Raw genomic sequence first — 19,302 nt, forward strand, 5'->3', positions numbered from 1 at the left:
CCCATTGGGTGGGTGTGGTCAATTGGGTGGGTGTGGCTGCAGTGGTAATCGCAGACTGGGTGGGACTAAAAATACAATCTATCAATTCCAACTTTGTGACGACTTTTTTTTTGAAATTGATTGATTGATTAAACCTTTTTTTCCACCTGACAGTGGAGGCCTAAAGTGAAAAGGTTTTATAAAACCCAGCTGAAGGCCTAGGACTGGGGCGATGGTGCATGTGCCCACAGAGAAGGCTCTGTGTGCCACCTATGGCACGCTTGCCATAGGTTGACCACCACGGGTATAGGGTTTTCTGCTTGAGCAGGGGTTGTACTCTAGAAAGACTACAGAGCAGAGCAACAAAGATGATGAGGGAACTGGAGGCTAAAACATATAAGGAATGGTTGCTGGAATTGGGAATGTCTAGTTTAATGAAGAGAAGGATGAGGGGTGACATGATAGCAGTGTTCCAGTATCTCAGGGGCTGCCACAAAGAAGAGGAAGTCAAGCTATTCTCCAAAGCGCCTGAAGGCAGGACAAGAAGCAATGGATGGAAACTAACCAAAGAGAGAAGCAACCTAGAACTAAGGAGAAACTTCCTGACAGTCAGAACAATTAATCAGTGGAACAATCTGCCTCCAAAAGCAGTGAATGCTCCAACACTGGAAGTTTTTAAGAAGAAACTGGACAGCCATTTTTCTGAAATGGTATAGGGTTTCCTGCCTGAGCAGGGAGTTGGACTAGATTACCTCCAAAGTCCCTTCCAAGTTGTTTATTATTATTATTATTATTATTATTATTATTATTATTATTATTATTATTATTATTATTATATCTCCAGAGTCCCTTCCTACTCCATTATTTCTGTTAAGTGCTAATGTCTGTATGTATTTATCCATGCATTATGGCTTTAGCTTTACTAGTTATCTTTCTTTCTATCCTTTTTACTCCCCTCTCTTATTGGTATTATTATTACAATTATCATTATTCTGTTGTTTTGCATGTATATTGAGGGCTTCTGCCCAGGAGACAAATTCCTTGTGTGTCTAATCACACTTGGCCAAATAAAGAATTCAATTCAACTCAATTCAATCTGAGGAGGTTGACCAAACATAAAATATGCTCAGCTGTGCACTGTGCACACTGCCTGTCTGTTTTTGTGTCATAGAACCAAAAAGTGCAAATTTATACAAAGGAATTTTGCAATAGCAATGACAGCTCTTCCAAGGATCTTGCAAAGCCATCTGTTGCGAAGCTATGCCAGCTTCCTTCAGATTTTGTCAGTTCTCTCTAAAACAACATATTTCCACAGCTTAGCCTCTACACTAAGAGCTATCCATAGTTCTCAGCGCTTCTTCAGAAAGAAAGAAAGAAAGAAAGAAAGAAAGAAAGAAAGAAAGAAAGAAAGAAAGAAAGAAAGAAAGAAAGAAAGAAGCTTTACTTTGACCAGCTTTAAAGACTGCTTGAGTTTTTCCACAATTTCTAAGAGTTTGTTTTAGATGATTATGCAGGATGGATATATTAATAACTAATAATCAGGCATTATCATTTTAAAACATCAGAATAGAATAGAATAGAATAGAATAGAATAGAATAGAATAGAATAGAATAGAATAGAATAGAATAGAATAGAATAGAATAGAACAGAACAGAACAGAACAGAACAGAACAGAACAGAACAGAATAGAATAGAATAGAATAGAATAGAATAGAATAGAATGGACCATGGAGGTCTTCTAGTCCATCCCCCCTGCCCAAGCAGGAGAACCTATACCATCTCAGACAAGTGACTGTGCAGTCTCTTCTTAAAAATCTCCAGGGATGAAGCACCCACAACATCTGAAGGCAAGCTGTTCCACTGGTTGATTGTCCTCACTGTCAGGAAGTTTGTCTTTAATTCCAGGTTGCTTCTCTCTTTGGTTAGTTTCCAACCATTGTTTCTTGTCCTGCTTTCTGGTGCTTTAGAGAATAATTTGACCCCCTCTTCTACTGGAACACTGTTATCATGTCACCCCTATTTCTTCTTTTCTTTAGACTAGCCAAACCCAAGTCCTGCAGCTGTTCTTCATATGTTTTAGTTGCAAGGCCTTTGATCATCTTAGTTGCTGTTCTCTGGATTTTTCCCAAATTCTCAACAACTTTTTTGTGATATAGTGACCAAAATTGGCTGCAGTATTCCAGGTGTGGTCTTATTAGGGTTTTATTAAGCGGTACTAATACTTTGCGTGATCTTGATTCTATGCCCTGTACACCGCCCTGAGTCCTTCGGGAGAAGGGCGGTATAGAAATTCAATTAAACTAAACTAAAACTAAACTATGCCTCTGTTTATACAACCCAGGATTGTATTAGCTGTTTTAGTTCCTGCTGCACACTGCTGGCTCATAGTCAAGTGATCATCCACTAGGACTTCAAGGTCCCTCTCACAGTTACTGTTTTTGAGTCAGGTCTTGCCCAATCTGTACTTGTACCTTTGATTTTTCCTGCCTAAATGTAAAACTTTGCTTTTCTCTATATTAAAACTCATTTTGTTGAATAGGGCCAATTGTTCAGGTTTGTTAAGATCTTTTTGAATCCTGAGCTCGTCTTCTGGGGTGTTGGCTATTCCTGTCAGTTTAGTATCATCTGCAAATTTGATGAGTTCCCCTTCAATTCCCTCATCTAAGTCATGGATGAAGATATTGAAGAGTACTGGTCCTAAGACAGAACCTCGTGGTACCCCACTGCTTACTTCTCTCCATGTGGATGTGGTGCCATTGAGGACTACTCATTGAGCACAGTTTGTCAGCCACCTACAAAATATTAAATAATGTTAATGTTCAAATTAAAAATGTACTACACTCTGCCCAAAAGATGGTGGTGGTTGGCATAATTCCTAATAATAGTAATCTCCCAATACATTTATAGTGGTTGGATTTTCTAGGCCAAATTAAGATAAAAAGATAGATCCAGGAAAAGTTCCATGTTCTGACCCAAATTCACGTAAATTCAAACTCAACCTGATGAGTCTAAACGATATTGCCATCTATGGCTTGAAAATTAAAACTCATTAACTTTCAATGAAGCATCATCATTCAGATCCAATCTGAGTCAGATTTCACTTTATTCTTCCAAGTTTCCTGGCTCATGCTGGAGCCCCTTCTGAGGGAACTTCTTTCTCTTCCTGACCATAGACTTCAGCATGAGCCTGAAAACGTGAAAGAATAAGCCTTTGGTCCTGGCGACTGGCTCAGATTGGCTCCTGTAACATTATCCTGGGAAACATATATTTGCTTTCAATCACAAATCCATTCAGTTGTTTTGAGATGTACATAGGGCTGCATTTGAAGAGAGGCTAGGCTAGGCTAGCTTGGCACTTCCATTTTTATTTGATAATATTGAGGCAGAAGCATGCATGTGGAGACTTTAATTTCTCCTCTGCAATGTGAAGATCCCCAAAAAAGTCTGATTCCATGATCTTACTGTTGATTTATATTAATCCTTAGTTCCATTTAAGGCTGCAGTTATATAGACATTTATCTGAGGATATCCTGTTAAGCATAATACAGGTAGTCCTTGTCTTATGACCACAACTGAGCTCAAAATTTGTGTTGCTAGGTGAGACATTAAGTGAGTTTTGCCCCATTTTATGACGTTTCTCACTACAGTTGTTAAGTGAGTCACTACACTTGATAAGTTACTAAACTGGTTGTTAAGTGAATCTGGCTTCCCCATTGACTTTGCTTTTCAGAAGGTTGCAAAAAAAATGATCAGATGACTCTGGGACACCACAGTGGTCTTAAATATGAATCAGTTGCCAAGCCTCTGAATTTTGATCATGTGACCACAGGGATGCTGCAAAGGTCATAACTCTGAAAAAGGAACATAGGTTACTTTTTTCAGTGCCACTGTAACTTTGAATGGTCACTAAGCAAACTATTTTAAGTTGAGGACTATCTGTGCCTAATTCTGGCTACATATGTATAGCACAGGTGAAGTTTGATGACGAGAAGGACTACGAGTGACATGATGGCAGTGTTCCAATATCTCAGGGGCTGCCACTCAGAAGAGGTAGTCAAGCTATTCTCCAAAGCACCTGAAGGCAGGACAAGAAGCAATGGATGGAAACTAACCAAAGAGAGAAGCAACCTAGGACTAAGGAGAACTTTCTTGACAGTTAGAACAATTAACCAGTGGAACAACCTGCCTCCAGAAGCAGTGAATGCTCCAACACTGGAAGTTTTAAAGAAGAGATTGGACAGCCATTTGTCTGAAATGGTATAGGGTTTCCTGCCTGAGCAGGGGGTTGAACTAGATGACCTCCAACATCATCATCACCATCATTTACTATTATTATTATTATTATTATTATTATTATTATTATTATTATTATTATTATTATTATTATTATTATTATTATTATTATTATTATTATTACAGCATCAACAACGAAGAAGAAGAAGAAGAAGAAGAAGAAGAAGAAGAAGAAGAAGAAGAAGAAGAAGAAGAAGAAGAAGAAGAAGAAGAAGAAGAAGAAGAAGAGTAAAATATGTCTCAGATGTCAACCACACTGACTGAGGTTTCTGGGAAGACCAAATTTTATCCATTGGTAGACTGCCAACTTCCTCATCCTGAATGTACATATGTATAGTCCTGTAGGGCTGTGTTGCTCCTGTTTGCATCCTGATGAAGGAGCAGAAGTTTTTTCTGAGTTGCTGCCCTCCAACTGTAACATAATTCTGGGAAAAGATATGTGGCTCTAGCCATTCCAGATGTGTGCAATTTGTGTCCCTGAATGTTCTGAAGGATCTTGCCTGCCTTCAAATCTGAAGCATCACTCAGACTGGTCCTCTGCAATTTCTCCAGTGGAAGGCTTTGTAATAGATGTTGATCACAACTCAGTTCATCCATGGCTGATGTACATGTTCCCAGACATACCTTGGATCCAATTTATTTATTTATTCTTGTAATGGCCACTATAAAAAAATATTCTCTGTGATGTGGTACTAGTTATCTAGTCAGTATCATGAATTGCCTTATTCTCTTGCATAGCTTGAATACCACATAATTTGTTTGTTGAGCCATGTTGTAGACTCAAGTACTTTAGAGCAGGCATCTCCAATCCTGGCAACTGGTTGGGAATTCTGGGAGTTGAAGTCCACAAGTCTTAAACTTGCCAAGGTTGGAGACTCCTACTTTAGAGTCTGTTCCATTCTATAATGAATTCTAAGTTAAGTTTAATATAGGCCAATTTTAGTTTAAACTTTGCTGAACCATGGAGCAGTAACTTAATGAGGAACTTCAATAAAAGTTTCCTTTTTAATGGAGAAAATGAGATTAAACTTGTTCCTAACAATGCTCTTTATTTTCCCTTACATTTTATACAAAGATTTATTAAAAAAAAATTAAAGGAGGGGTGACATTTGGCCTATTTTAGTATTTGATCTTGGGTGTAGTAAGTGCTGAAAATCCATTTTCACAAAGCTAGGCTGAAAGTAAAGAAGTAGAACCTTTGTTGCCAACTTCACTTAAAAGCTCTTCTTCTCTGTGAACTCCATCCAAAACTTTTTTAGTGAATTTTTTTTCAGTTGTTTTAACGTGAAGAGAGACCTGCCAATATCTCTCCCTTTTAGTCATTTCCAAATGACTTTGTTTAGCTAGCAAAGCTGAATGGATTCAAAGTTTAGAAGGAACTTGTTCTTGATTCTTGGGGCTAGTTGGTTGGGATAGAGGAGTGTTACAAGAAATATACTTTTAAAACACTGATTGATGCAAGAAAGATTAACAACCAAAGAGATAACAGTGAAAAAAGAAAGTTAAGGAAAAGATTAATACAAGTTGAATAATAAACAAGTAACACGACAGCTTAGCAGTACATAAAACAGGCATTAAAGGAAATCGTACACACACACACAAACAAATGTTTAAATAATAAATATATTTAATATCCTTTTAAAATCCTTTTTAAATTAAACTAAATTAAATTATATTTAATATTCTTTTCCAACTGGAAAAATAACTTGCATATTATACATCCTAGATTTTTCCTCTAGAGTAACCAAACCAACTCTGCTGCAAAACACTATCAGATCTAATTATATCTTCTGCAAATACCTGTACATTTCATTAAAATGTGGTCTCTGTTTCTTTGGCTCATGGGAATGAAAATTGTTTTCATCAAAATAAGTAATAAACAGCTGCATTGCTGAAGATATTAGGAGCTGGAGGTGTTCAGAGGAAGCTGATTAAGCAGCTGAACTTCTATGTGAAAACAACTTCAGGTTTGGCCTGGCTGATGGATTGTTCTCAACAAGAAATAATATAAAAGGATGCGCTTCTTTGCTTGCTAAAGTAACTCCCTGGATATGCCATATCTCCAGTTATTTGGTTCTTTCTGGTTGTTCCTTAAATTTAATTTGCTTCTGTTCTTCACCAACTCTTTGGATCAGATCATGACTTCTGGCATGTTCATTCTGGACTTTAGTTATAATCTTGAGCCTTGGATGCCTCTTGGTTCCTGGCTTCCTCTGATTCTTTCCCATTGTTGGTCCCAATTGAGCAAGTGTCAGCCCTTTGAGGTAGGCAAGATAGCAATAGCAATAGCACTTAGACTTATATACCGCTTCACAGTGCTTTACAGCCATCTCTAAGCAGTTTACAGAGTCCGCATATTGCCTCCAACAATCTGGTTTCTGATTTTACCGACCTTGGAAAGATGAAAGACTGAGCCAGTAAGAATCAAACTCCTAGCAGTTGTCAGAATTAGCCTGCAATACTGCATTCTAACCACTATGCTCCATGGCTCTTAAGATCAATTGCCAGAAGCAGCAAGGATTCTAGGAATGCTGTTTATTATTGCAAAATGAAGTGTGTCAGAGTTCCTCTTTGCTCCATCTTACACCAAACAAACTCAAGGTGACCTATAAAGCCCTAAATGGCATGGGTGCGGGATATTTGAGGGAACACCTGCTGCCGGCATCAAGCTCCCTTCGTCCTGTGCGCTCCCACAGGGAGGGTCTCCTCAGGGTACCACCGGTAAAAGATTGCCGGCGGACAATACCCAGGGGGAGGGCCTTCTCTGTGGGTGCGCGGGCCCTTTGGAACCAGCTGCCTGTAGAGCTTAGGACTGCCCCTGACCTTCGCTCATTCCGCCGGGACCTGAAGACCTGGCTCTTCGAGCTTTCTGGCCTGGGCTGAGAGTATTAACTGGGGTTTTAATTGTATTTTTAATTGTAATTGGGTTTTTATTTCAAGGTTAGTGTAATCATTTTAATTGTTTTTAATTTTTGTAATTTGTTGCATTGTTTTTAAAAAACCTTGTGAACCGCCCTGAGTCCTACGGGAGAAGGGCGATATATAAGTTTAATTAAATAAATAAATAAATAAATAAATAAATCAATCAATCAATCAATCAATCAATCTTGGGGTTCTTGACACACTTTCTACCTTTTCTGGACTCAGCTCATTACTCTCTTCTCAAGGGCTGTCAGGCCCTTGAACGGGAAATAACTTTATGTATGATTGACTTGCGAGCCTGGTATGTTGTGCAATTAGCTCACATGGTGCAACAAGATGGTGGGTTTGTTGTCACTGTGAGTTGTGATGGCGGGGGCACGAAGGGAGGCTCAGCCAATTTCAATGTAGACATGGTTGTACTTTGACAATAAAGGTTCATTCACATCAAGGCCAGTCCTACATTCTTTCACACCAACCAACTTTCCTCTTTTATTTTGCTGTGTAAATTCTCACCTGTTCTTGTTCTCCTTTTTTGGGAAAAGCTAGTTTCTAATTTATTTATTTACCACACGTACATGCTGTTCAGCTTGTTGAAGTGACAATAGGTGGCTTACAAGCACTTAATTAAAATGCACTATAAAACATTAAAACCATAAATAGGGATTGCCAAGGTCCCATCCAACTCTATGATTATATGATTATGTGCGTTAAGCATGTGGACTAAGAAAAGAACATTGCTCACAGCTGCATGCTTGCCAGCATGTTGGTTTGTTTTAATCACTATGGATGGGTGGGCTTTGTGTGCATTGTGCTTGCTTGGTTTTGATTTTGCAGGCATAAGCAGATATATCAGAGAAATATTTAGGGCAAAGATAGGCACTCACAAGTTCCAGAGCTATTGGTGGCTTACAAACTCTTTAGTGATTCTAGGAGGATGCTTCTTCCAGAATTGTTCAAAATCATAGCTTGGACTCCTGCCATATTTAGATGAAAAACATACAACATTGTAAAGCCCCAAATCCTTGCATGTAGTTAAATTAAAAAGATGGGGGAAGCTTTAAACTCAGAAGAAACAAACTCAAGAAGAAACAAACAAACAAAGCCGTAGCTTTGTCCATTGTGCCTTCTCTTTCTGGTACTTGCTGCTTTCTGGAAAAGAAAACATGCAAAGTGGCTACAGAACATAGCCTAATTTTGATTTAAACACTAGCTCATCCTGTCCATTTATGAGAAGGTAGACAACCTATGACCGGTTGTGTCATGCTTTCAGAGATTGAAAAAAATAAACAAAATGTCTCCAGGCAGGCAAAAAAGCAGTGGGTGTGGAAGCAAATTCTGACTTCCTGAAGGCTTCCCCATTGACTTTGCTTGTGGAAAATTGGCAGGAAGCATCAGAAATCACAATCATATGACCGCAGCTGATGGTGATGGTGCAGCATTGTTGTGGCTACAATTTTGCCAACACAACTCATCTGGAGAGCCTTAAAATTTCAAACGCATTGGAGTAATGAGTCCTGGATTTTGGATGCATTCTTTAACTTAACCCATTTCAGGTACCTTAATTAAAAAATGGTTGCCCAATGATGTACCGGTTTGCCCAACTAAAGGTTAAAGATAGGAGAATTTTAGTAGTATATAGATATTTGCTTATTGTATGACCCTTTCATTCATATGACAAATAATCCATATTTTGCTCCACAAAACTGTAAGCGAGATTCAACCTGCTTTATATATTTGTAAAGAGTGATTTCTTAGAAACATTAACCTTAGTTGGCAGAGGTGCACTAGTGGCATTAAATGTAAAGACAATTGTACAACAGCTGTGGTTTGTTAGGTGGAAGGCGGTTATATCCTGTTGCATAAACTTGGCTCATAGGTTGATTCTATAAGTTTTTGAGGAGCAGATATTCTACGTTCCTTGCTGTTAGTTCACCATGCAGGGTCTTATTACAGAAAAGTGCCATCTGAGCAGATCTGTGACAACAATAATAAGATTATTATAATAATAATAATAAGTACAATGACTTTTGCTGAAAAAATTAAAAGGATTTTTCCTGTTTTCTGCAAGCTTCTTATTCAATTTTGTAACATTTGGAAGACCCAGTGAAAGTCAATGACAGCTGTATTGCAGAAGCTGCCAAATGCTCCTCTTGCTGGCAAATTTCCATCAGTCCTGTTACTACATGTTCCATCCTGAGCAGCAACATTGGTAAACATCAACATTTGCACAAAGTTCAGATTAGTTCATTGCAGCACAAGTTGGCTCTCCTATTTCTATTTCTGACTTGAGATGAGTTTTTAAACTACACGTCTAACTTTTAGAAAAAGATACAATAATCAAGGTAAGCTTTCATTTTCTACTGAACTCAGAAAACACCTGTGGCAAATTTGGGGAAATATTCCCGTAAAAAAAAAGGTAGTCCTCAACTTACAACAGTTTGGCTAGTGACCGTTTGAAGTTACAACGGCACTAAAAAAGTGACTTATGATCATTTTTCACTTTTATGACTGTTGTAGCATCCCCATGGTCACACGATCAAAATTCATGCACTTGGCAACTGGCTCACGTTTATGACCGTTGCAGTGTCCCAGGCTCATGTGATCACCTTCTGCAACCTTCTGACAGGCTGAGTCAATTGGAAAGCCAGATTCACTTAGCAACCATGTTACTAACTTAACCACTACGGTGGCAAGAAAGGTCGTAAAATGGGACAAAATTCATTTAACAAATGTTTTTTGTTAGCAGCATAAATCTTGGGCTCAGTTGTGATGGTAAGTTGAAGACTACCTGTATCCTGGAAATAGATTTACTGAATATTGCCTCTCTCACTAACGTGCCTCAAGATCCACCCACCCATCCCCAAATTCTTCTTTCTGTGCAAAGTTTAGAAGAGTAAATTGACATTCTTCTGGGGTTGATGGCAGGTACTTTCTTTCCCCCCTCTCCCTATCCATTTTTCCCCCCAGCAAATCCTATAGGAAAGTTGATTTTAATAGGGATCCTGCGAATGTGGCTGGAATGCCAATAAATAAGAAAATGGACTAATTTTATGAGGCAGGAAGCTCTCTATTCAGGGTGCTGACATAGGATATTTTTCACACCTTGCATTGACTATGCACCAGAAAGCATGGTGGGAACAGGAAAGTCATGGTGTTGGTCTTAAAGCCAGCAAACAGAAATAGACAGGATTTATCAAACTGAGGGCTGCAGACAGTGGTGGGATTCAAATATGTGCACAATTGATTCTCTGTGTGGATGCCACTTCCGGAAGTCCATCCTGGGCCTGGGCAACAAAAAATTAGCTACTGGTTCTGCCAAATTGGTACGAACTGGCTGAATCCCACCATTGCCTTAGGGGTGTGCACAAAGAAGGGGAAAAAGTGTTCTAAATTCCAGATAAAATAGCCTGGGGTATAACATGTTCTGAGCTTGGAGGATATCTCAAAAATATGTGGTGTTTAAGTCCAATCTTAGAATATTTAAAAGGACTTGTACTGAGTAGATAGATAGATAGATAGATAGATAGATAGATAGATAGATAGATAGATAGATAGATAGATAGATAGATAGATAGATAGATAGATAGATAGGCAGGCAGACAGATAACCTTTATTGTTATTTTTTACTGTGCGCACAATGGCACACATTAAAAATGAAGTTTAGTTGCTTGCTCTCAAAGTATACACATACATAACACACATTTAAACATATTATATACAACATATGTATAGACCTATACCTATACAAAGGTGTTTATTAGTGATAAAGGAAAAACAAGGGAAGGCAAGAGCCATAAAATCAATAATGAATGAATGAACCTTTATTGTCAAAGTACAACCATATATATAAGGGATGCGGTGGCTCAGTGGGTTAGGACGCTGAGCTTATCGATCAGAAGATCGGCAGTTTGGCGGGTCAAATCCCGAGTGCCGCGTAACAGAGTGAGCACCTGTTACTCGTCCCAGCTTCTGCCCACCTAGCAGTTCGAAAGCACGTAAAAATGCAAGTAGAAAAATAGGGACCACTACGGTGGGAAGGTAACAGCGTTCCGTGTGCCTTTGGCGTCTAGTCATGCCGGCCACATGACCATGGAGATGTCCTCGGACAAGCGCTGGCTCTTCGGCTTTGAAACGGAGATGAGCACCGGCCCCTAGAGTTGGAAACGACTAGCACACATGTGCGGGGGAAACTTTACCTTTACCTTTACCTTACAACCATGTATACATTGAAATAGGCTGAGCCTCCCTTCGTGCCCCCACCCCCAACTTACAGTGAAACAAACCCTCCATCTTATTACACCATGTGAGCTAATTGCACAATGCACTGGCCTCGCAAGTCAATTATGCATAAAGTTTATCAAATTATTTGCCATTCAATGTCAGTCTGTAAGTTATGTATCACCTCTTTTAATGTGGATTTTAGATTTCAGAACATGTGCAAACTTTATTGCAGTGAGAAGCGGTTGAGAGATGTCCTGCTTGGACATTGTTAGATAAGCACCTCTATTTGCTTCTTCCAGTTTTGTGGAAAATAAGTGAAAATAAGATTAGATTAGATTAGATTAGATTAGATTAGATTAGATTAGATTAGATTAACCTTTATTGTCATTTTTTTACTGTGACCACAACAGCACACATTAAAAATGAAATTTAGTTGCTTCCTCTCAAAGTGTACACATACATAACACACATTTAAACATACTACTGTATATACAACATAAGCTGCATTGGCTTCCAGTTGTCTTCCGGGTGAGATTCAAGGTGTTGGTAATGACTTACAAAGCCCTACATGGCATGGGTCCGGAATACCTTGGGGAGCACCTGCGGCCGGCGTCAACTTCCCTCCGCCCAGTACGCTCCCACAGAGAGGGCCTCCTCAGGGTGCCACCGGTCAAAGAATGTCGACTGGTGGCCCCCAGGGGGAGGGCGTTCTCTGTGGGCGCGCTGGATTTATGGAACCATCTTCCAGTCGAGCTCCAGATGGCGCCTGACCTCCGCTCCTTCCGGTGCGATCTCAAAACCTACCTTTTCGAACAAGCTGGCCTGGCCTGATGGGATGGGGTTGGGTTTTATTAATCTGTTTTAATCTATTTTAATGTCTTTTAACTTATTCATGGGCATTTGTTTAATCATTTTTAATTTTTGTATCTTGTTTTTTAAATATGTATTGCCCTGTTCACCGCCCTGAGTCCTTCGGGAGAAGGGCGGTATACAAATAAAATTAATAATAATAATAATAATGTATAGACCTACACCCTTACATATAAATAACATATAAATATTAATCACTGTCCATCTTGAATACATAATGAAAGGAGGACGTTTTAGAGTTCACAAGGTTAATACTGCATGGAACAAAGCTGTGACTGAATCTGGATGTTCTGCTACGGATACCACAGAGCCTCCTCCCAGAAGGTAATAAGGAAAACAGGGCATGAAGAGGATGTGTGGCATCCCAGACAATCTTGCGGACCCTGTTCAATCAACGCTTCTGTGCTATGTCCTGGATGGAAGGGAGCGAACTGCCAATGATCTTTTCAGACATCCTCACCACTCTCTGCATCGCCTTCCTGTCTGAAGCAGTGATGCTTCTAAACCAGACTGTGATGCTGTATGACAGGATGCTCTCAATCCTCCCTCTGTAGAAAGTGTTAAGGACAGGGGAAGGAAAGTCCCCACGCATGTTAAATTCATGCAGTCCCTTGCCGCCGCCCCCTTTTTCAAATAATTGTAAAAAAAATAAAATTCAGCTTGCTCACCAGATTATTGGCCTTGTTGCAAAAGGTACCTTGTGGGAAAAACAGAGAATCCCTTTGGCTATGAAGATCATGAGCAGATATAAAGAGCTTTTTAATTCTTGCTCAAAATGTTTTTTAATCATTTTTGATCCTGAATTCATCCCTATATCATTTTGTCTGAAGCATTCAGGATAACTAATCTATGCATGTTTAGTCAGGATTTACTTTGAAGCCTATGTGCACTGGTTTGTAGTTTCAGTATTATGTGTAGTATATAAGAAAAATGGAATACATTATTTTGCATTTTCCTAGACCTACAGTGTAGCTACCAGTTGTAAAAACTTAAATTTACCCAAAGTTTACATCCCATGTTGTTCCAAGCAATCTGCTCATCCAAATATGTGGGAGGGTGGGGGAGGATTGAAAACCAACGCAATTGCTTTTTTTTGCTTTCTGTACAGTTCATTTCCATTTCTTCTTAGCAAAAAGGATTATCAGCAATGTTTAAACTTAATCAAATTGTTGCATTTTAGATCAATGTTCTGCATTGAAGAGAAAACATGAAGAGAAATTTAAATATTTAACTGGTGGAAGGAAGGGAGCCATCTTCCTACTCTTTGTCCACATTGTATTACAATAAATGAAGGCAATGCATTCAGTTTTGTATCTAAGTAATCAAAGCTTTCCCACCATAGAAATAAACCCTGATTCCTAAAAACATCAAAACAAAACTCTGTCATTTGTCCCTTAGGCTTGGCACTTTTAATCAGCCTATGGAAACTCTTTCCTCTCTTTTCATTAAAAAATACCTACTACAATTTTTTCTCAGTACATTGATTTGCTTAAAATTTATGGGCGGAAACAAACATTCTTTTAAATTTTTGTTTTTGAAATCAGGGGATGGGGAGACTCTGATTCCCCAAAATTCCCAGCATGCCTCCTAAGTGGTCATGATGGGGGAATGCTGGGAATTGTAAATCAGTGACATCCAAGGGTCTACAGGCTCCTTATTCTGGTTTTTTAAAAAATTTCTTTTTTAATTAGCATCTACTAATTCTTCTCTGAGGGTTCAAAGCAGTTCAAGATCAGGAAAGGAGACTCAATCTTTCATTTCCCTGCTTTGAAAAAGTAGTCATAAATTATTTCTGTGTTGTTGATAGGATAATATAGTCAAGTGTTCTTTTTTTTCAGTCAAAAGTGGAAAGGTTTGTCACTATCCACAGCAGAGAAATGGTTGATGAAGACAGTGAAATTTGCGGAGATGGCTAAATTACTTTCTTTGATCACATAAAAAAACCCCAGTATCTAAATTTACAGCTGACTGGAAACCTCTGATAGGCTTTTTGCATAAAATGGGGAAAAAAACTGCACTCATGATCTGTGGGTTTAATTAGGAAAAAACCTCTGGATGATAGAAAAAAATGAGATTTTTTTTCATAATCATAGAATAAACAATAACTTTGTATTCATTTGTGCTCCAAAGAAAATCGGAAGTCCCTTCAACGTTCATTATTCTCTCCAAATTTTTGCTTTTTTTCTTTCTTTGCTTCCTGTACTCTTTATTAGTTTCTGATTTTTTTATATACTTTGTAGAATTATTAATAAAAATGTATTTAAAAAATATAAAATCCTTTCCTGGGTTCCATTTGCACTCTGCTACAAACCTAGCCATGGAAGCAAAAGAATGAAGGTGCTTTTTAGAATTTTCTTGTAGAAGCAGTGAAGGGGCCATCTCTGGAGCTATTTCCTGCCCCCACCCCATGTACTTTGAATTTATATTTATCTGTCCGTCTGTCTGTCTGTCCGTCCATCCATCCATCCATCCATCCGAAGAGGATACGGGCGGTCTTGTCGATTTAATCTGGGAAGAGTTCGATCCTGTGACCCCTGAAGAAGTGGACAAGATCATGGGGAAGCTGAGCTCCACCACGTGTTTGTTGGACCCGTGCCCCTCCTGGCTGACTTATGCAGCCCGGGACGGGACACGAGGCTGGCTCCAGGCAGTGATTACTGCTTCGTTGAGTCAGGGTAGTTTTCCCGCTCGTGACCTCTCGTCTAGACTACTGTAATGCTCTCTACATGGGGCTGCCCTTGAGGTCCACCCGGAGACTCCAGCTGGTGCAGAATGCAGCCGCGCGAGTCGTCTTGGGAGTTTCCCGATACTCCCATGTTACACCTTTGCTCCGCGAGCTGCATTGGCTACCGGTTGCTCTCCGGGTGAGGTTCAAGGTGTTAGTTATGACTTACAAAGCCCTTCATGGCATGGGTCCGGATTACCTATGGCAACACCTGCGACCGGCGTCAACTTCCCTCCGTCCAGTGTGCTCCCACAGAGAGGGCCTCCTCAGGGTGCCGCCGATCAAAGAATGCCGATTGGTGACCCCCAGGGGGAGAGCGTTCTCTGTGGGCGCGCCAGACCTCTGGAACCGCTTACCGGTTGAGCTCCGGACGGCCCCCGACCTTCGCTCCTTCCGGCGCGATCTTAAAACATTCTTTTTCGAACAAGCTGGCCTGGTCTGACGGGATGGGGTTGGGTTTTTAAAATTAGTTTTTAACTGAATATGTATTGATTTTATGGGCATGATGTTTAATGGTTTTTTAATTTTTGTACTTGATTTTTATTGTGTATTGCCCTGTTCACCGCCCTGAGTCCTTCGGGAGAAGGGCGGTATAGAAATCAAATTATTAAATTAAATTAAATTAAATCCATCCATCCATCCATCCATCCATCCATCCATCCATCCATCCATCCATCTATCTATCTATCTATCTATCTATCTATCTATCTATCTATCTATCTATCTATCTATCTATCTATCTATCTACAGTATCTATCTATCTATCTCACATCATTTACAGACCATCCATCTCACCTAAATGACTCTGGGCAGTTTACAATAAATACTCAATATTTCTGTCTGTGGATGAAAAAAGGAGAAATATAATGGAACAAATTAAAAAGCACTGTTTTCTTTGTGGGTATGTGTGTCGCACTACCTCATTATGGGGAAAACTGTCTCTCTCTAAGATAAATTCTTAACAGAAAACAATAAATGTGACCAAAAAAAAGCAGGTGAATATATTACACACTGCTTTTACATTTCCTTGAGAAAATGTTAATAAAAAATAATTTAAGCAGCTTAAAATCAGACTCAGCTGTGCAGTCAGGCAATTCATTCATGGTTAGTTTGGTGTGAGAAGAAATCATTTAAGGAAACCCAACGGAAAACAAGCATCAGGCGTAATGTGAGTGTGACAAGCAGCAACTGCCTCTCCTGCAACTACACTACAACATGTATTTAATGCTTCATTGTTTGATTTCATGTGGTAGCTGATTTCCATAGAATGAGGAATATTTTTGTTTAAAGAAATAAGCCAATGTTCTGCCAAACAGCAGAAAGAGAGAGAGAGAGAAGAGCTAAAAGAAATGTAAATGGTTTTTAATGCTCTGGCATTTTCACTCTGGTGTCTATGTTTTAAGTGATTGAGGCCCCTTGAAACAAGATAAAATATTGCCCATAAACTGAGTCTATGTTGGTTGCCCTCTGAACTCCCTGTCCCTCAGTATACAAAACCTGACTGAACAAAATCCTTTCACACGATTGCAATTTTAGAACTGCATGGGAGACTGTTTATACAGAATAGTAATTGCTGTCATGGGCCAGAAATTTATTCTTTTAGGTATTAGCTTAGCTTAGTTTTGCTTCTTCTTGTCATAGAACAAAAGCCACAAAATAATTTCCTTTTCCCCTAATTTATAAGGCTGACCTTCTAGTTATTACGAAAACATTTTCACTGGATTCATATTAAGCATTTTTGTTTAGGTCACAATTCTTCATTTTAATCCATTCTTCCCTTTACATTAAACTAGAAGTGTAGTTTACTTTACACCCACCCACCTCCAGCAGTCTTGAATGTAGCCCCTAGTTTTTCTCCAGATATCACTGTTTGAACAGGAGAATATAATACCAATAGAAGAAAATCACATTAACTGCATTTAAGTGACTGAAATTATCTTATTTACACTTACATTAAACCAAATCAAATGTAGGTTTTTGTCTGCTTGAAAATCAAGTCTAATTTGCAGTATGAAACTGATGACTTAAGTGCAAGAGCAATTCGGCAGAAACTAAATCAGTTGCCTTAGATACAGAATAGCTTAGCTCTTCCTGGCACTATAGCTTCATCTAATGATTATGACATGGAAGTAAATTTCACTTGGATGGATGCAAAAGCATTTTATAAGCAAAGCTTACAATTCAATTCAATTTTTAAACCAACAATTAACCTTCAGCCAACGCCCTGGATACTTATAGAAAAAGATCTCATGAAATTAAGCTTGATTTATTCACATTTTATCTAGTTGAAAATCCAAACTATATATTTCATTAGTAATCCTACCATGTTTTTTACAGTTTTTTCCCCCTATCTTTTTGCTCATCCACATGATATAGATTTAGGAAATTTATTTTTTTCCAAAAACACCTATGCTAAGAACTCCTAATATTTTTAATTAGTAGCATGAAGAACTACACCTATAAAAAGATGAAAAAGTATGAAAAGTGGAGAACAGAAATCTTCAGGTCAAAGGGAACAGTTAGGAACATCTCAGAAATTAGATATTGGAAGTACAGTTTTGTTTTATTTTTATTTATTTATATCCTACCTTTATTATAAGTGTTATATTCTATGTTATAAATTATTCAAGGCCACAAACACACATGATACTCCTTCCTCCTCCTATTTTTCCCACAACAGCCACCCTCTGAGGGGAGTTGGGTTGAGAGAGAGTGACTGGCCCAAGGTCACCCAGCTGGCTTTCATGCCTGAGGCAAGACTAGAATTCACAGTTTCCTGGTTTCTAGCCTGATGCCTCAACCACTAGGTCAAACTGGCACTCCATTTCAATTAGAAGAAGACATTGGATCCAGATTAGGAAACTAGTATGAAACGTAGAGACTTGTGGACTTCAACTCCCAGAATTCCTCATCCAGTGTGCTTGGCTGAGGAATTCTGGGAGTTGAAGTCCACAAGTCATAAAAGGGCCAAGTTTGAAGACCCCTGTTATAGAACAAGGAAGATAGCTACTGGTTCTGCCGAAGTGGTGCGAACCAGATGAATCCCACCACTGATTTTATTGCAGGCAAAACCCTCTAGTCCAGACATGTCAAACCTGCAACATCACATGACGTTGCATGACATAATAATAATAATAATAATAATAATAATAATAATAATAATAATAATAATAATAAGAAGAAGTTGGAAGGGACCTTGGAGGTCATCTAGTCCAACCCCCTGCTAAGGCAGGAAACCCTATACCATTTCAGACAAATGGCTGTCCAGTCTCTTCTTAAAAACTTCCAGTGTTGGAGCTTTTTCAGAGCTTTTTCCCCATTGCCGGCAATGGGGTGGGTGCAGTTTCCTCATGACGTGGGCTGGCAGTCTGACACCCCTTCTCTAGTCCAAGTAGCAGTGTGTTTCAGAAATATTTCCAATTCATTGGGGATCACCGGTCACTGCCTCCCAATGCCATTTTTTTTTAACAGGTTTATCAGTGAAATAATGGAAAGGTTAGATGTTCTTTTATCCTTAACATGTTTAATATGTTCACTGATAGAACAGTGAAAATATAAACCTCTGCTTAAAAAAACGGTAAAGTTAACAGAGATTCTGCTTTTTTTTCCCTTTTAGTCAAAGTGGCAGAAAGAATGTACTGTAAAACTATTATTTCTTTTCTTTTTTTTCCTTTGATGCTACTTTGAAACATTTGTTTCTGTTTTGACAGGTAAAACAGACAAGAGTCATTTCCCCTTTCTGGCTCAAGTGGCTGAACCAATGGTAAAATTGTAGCTCTTCCTTTTCCTTCCTTTCTTTTTCTGAAGCTCCCTAAAGGTAAAGGTAAAGGTTCCCCCACACATGCGTGCTAGTCGTTTCCATCTCTAGGGGCTGGTGCTCATCTCCGTTTCAAAGCTGAAGAGCCAGCGCTTGTCCGAGGACGTCTCCGTGGTCATGTGGCCGGCATGACTAGACACCAAAGGCGCATGGAACGCTGTTACCTTCCCACCGTAGTGGTCCCTATTTTTCTACTTGCATTTTTTACGTACTTTCGAACTGCTAGGTTGGCAGAAGCTGGGACGAGTAACAGGCACTCACTCTGCAATGCGGCACTAGGGATTCGACCTGCCTGCCTGCCGATCTTCTGATCTACAAGCTCAGCATCCTAACCCACTGAGCCACCGTGTCCCTTAAAGCTCCCTAGTGAGAGTTAATTTTTTTTAATCTTTTTTATTTTTTGGTAATCAGATGGAATTGGAACAGCTCTGCTACTGTTTCCCTTCAACTCAAGAGAAAGGAAAAATGATAACA

Source organism: Vipera berus (genome assembly GCF_964194415.1).
Source record: "Vipera berus genome assembly, chromosome: 2".
Classification (NCBI taxonomy): domain Eukaryota; kingdom Metazoa; phylum Chordata; class Lepidosauria; order Squamata; family Viperidae; genus Vipera; species Vipera berus.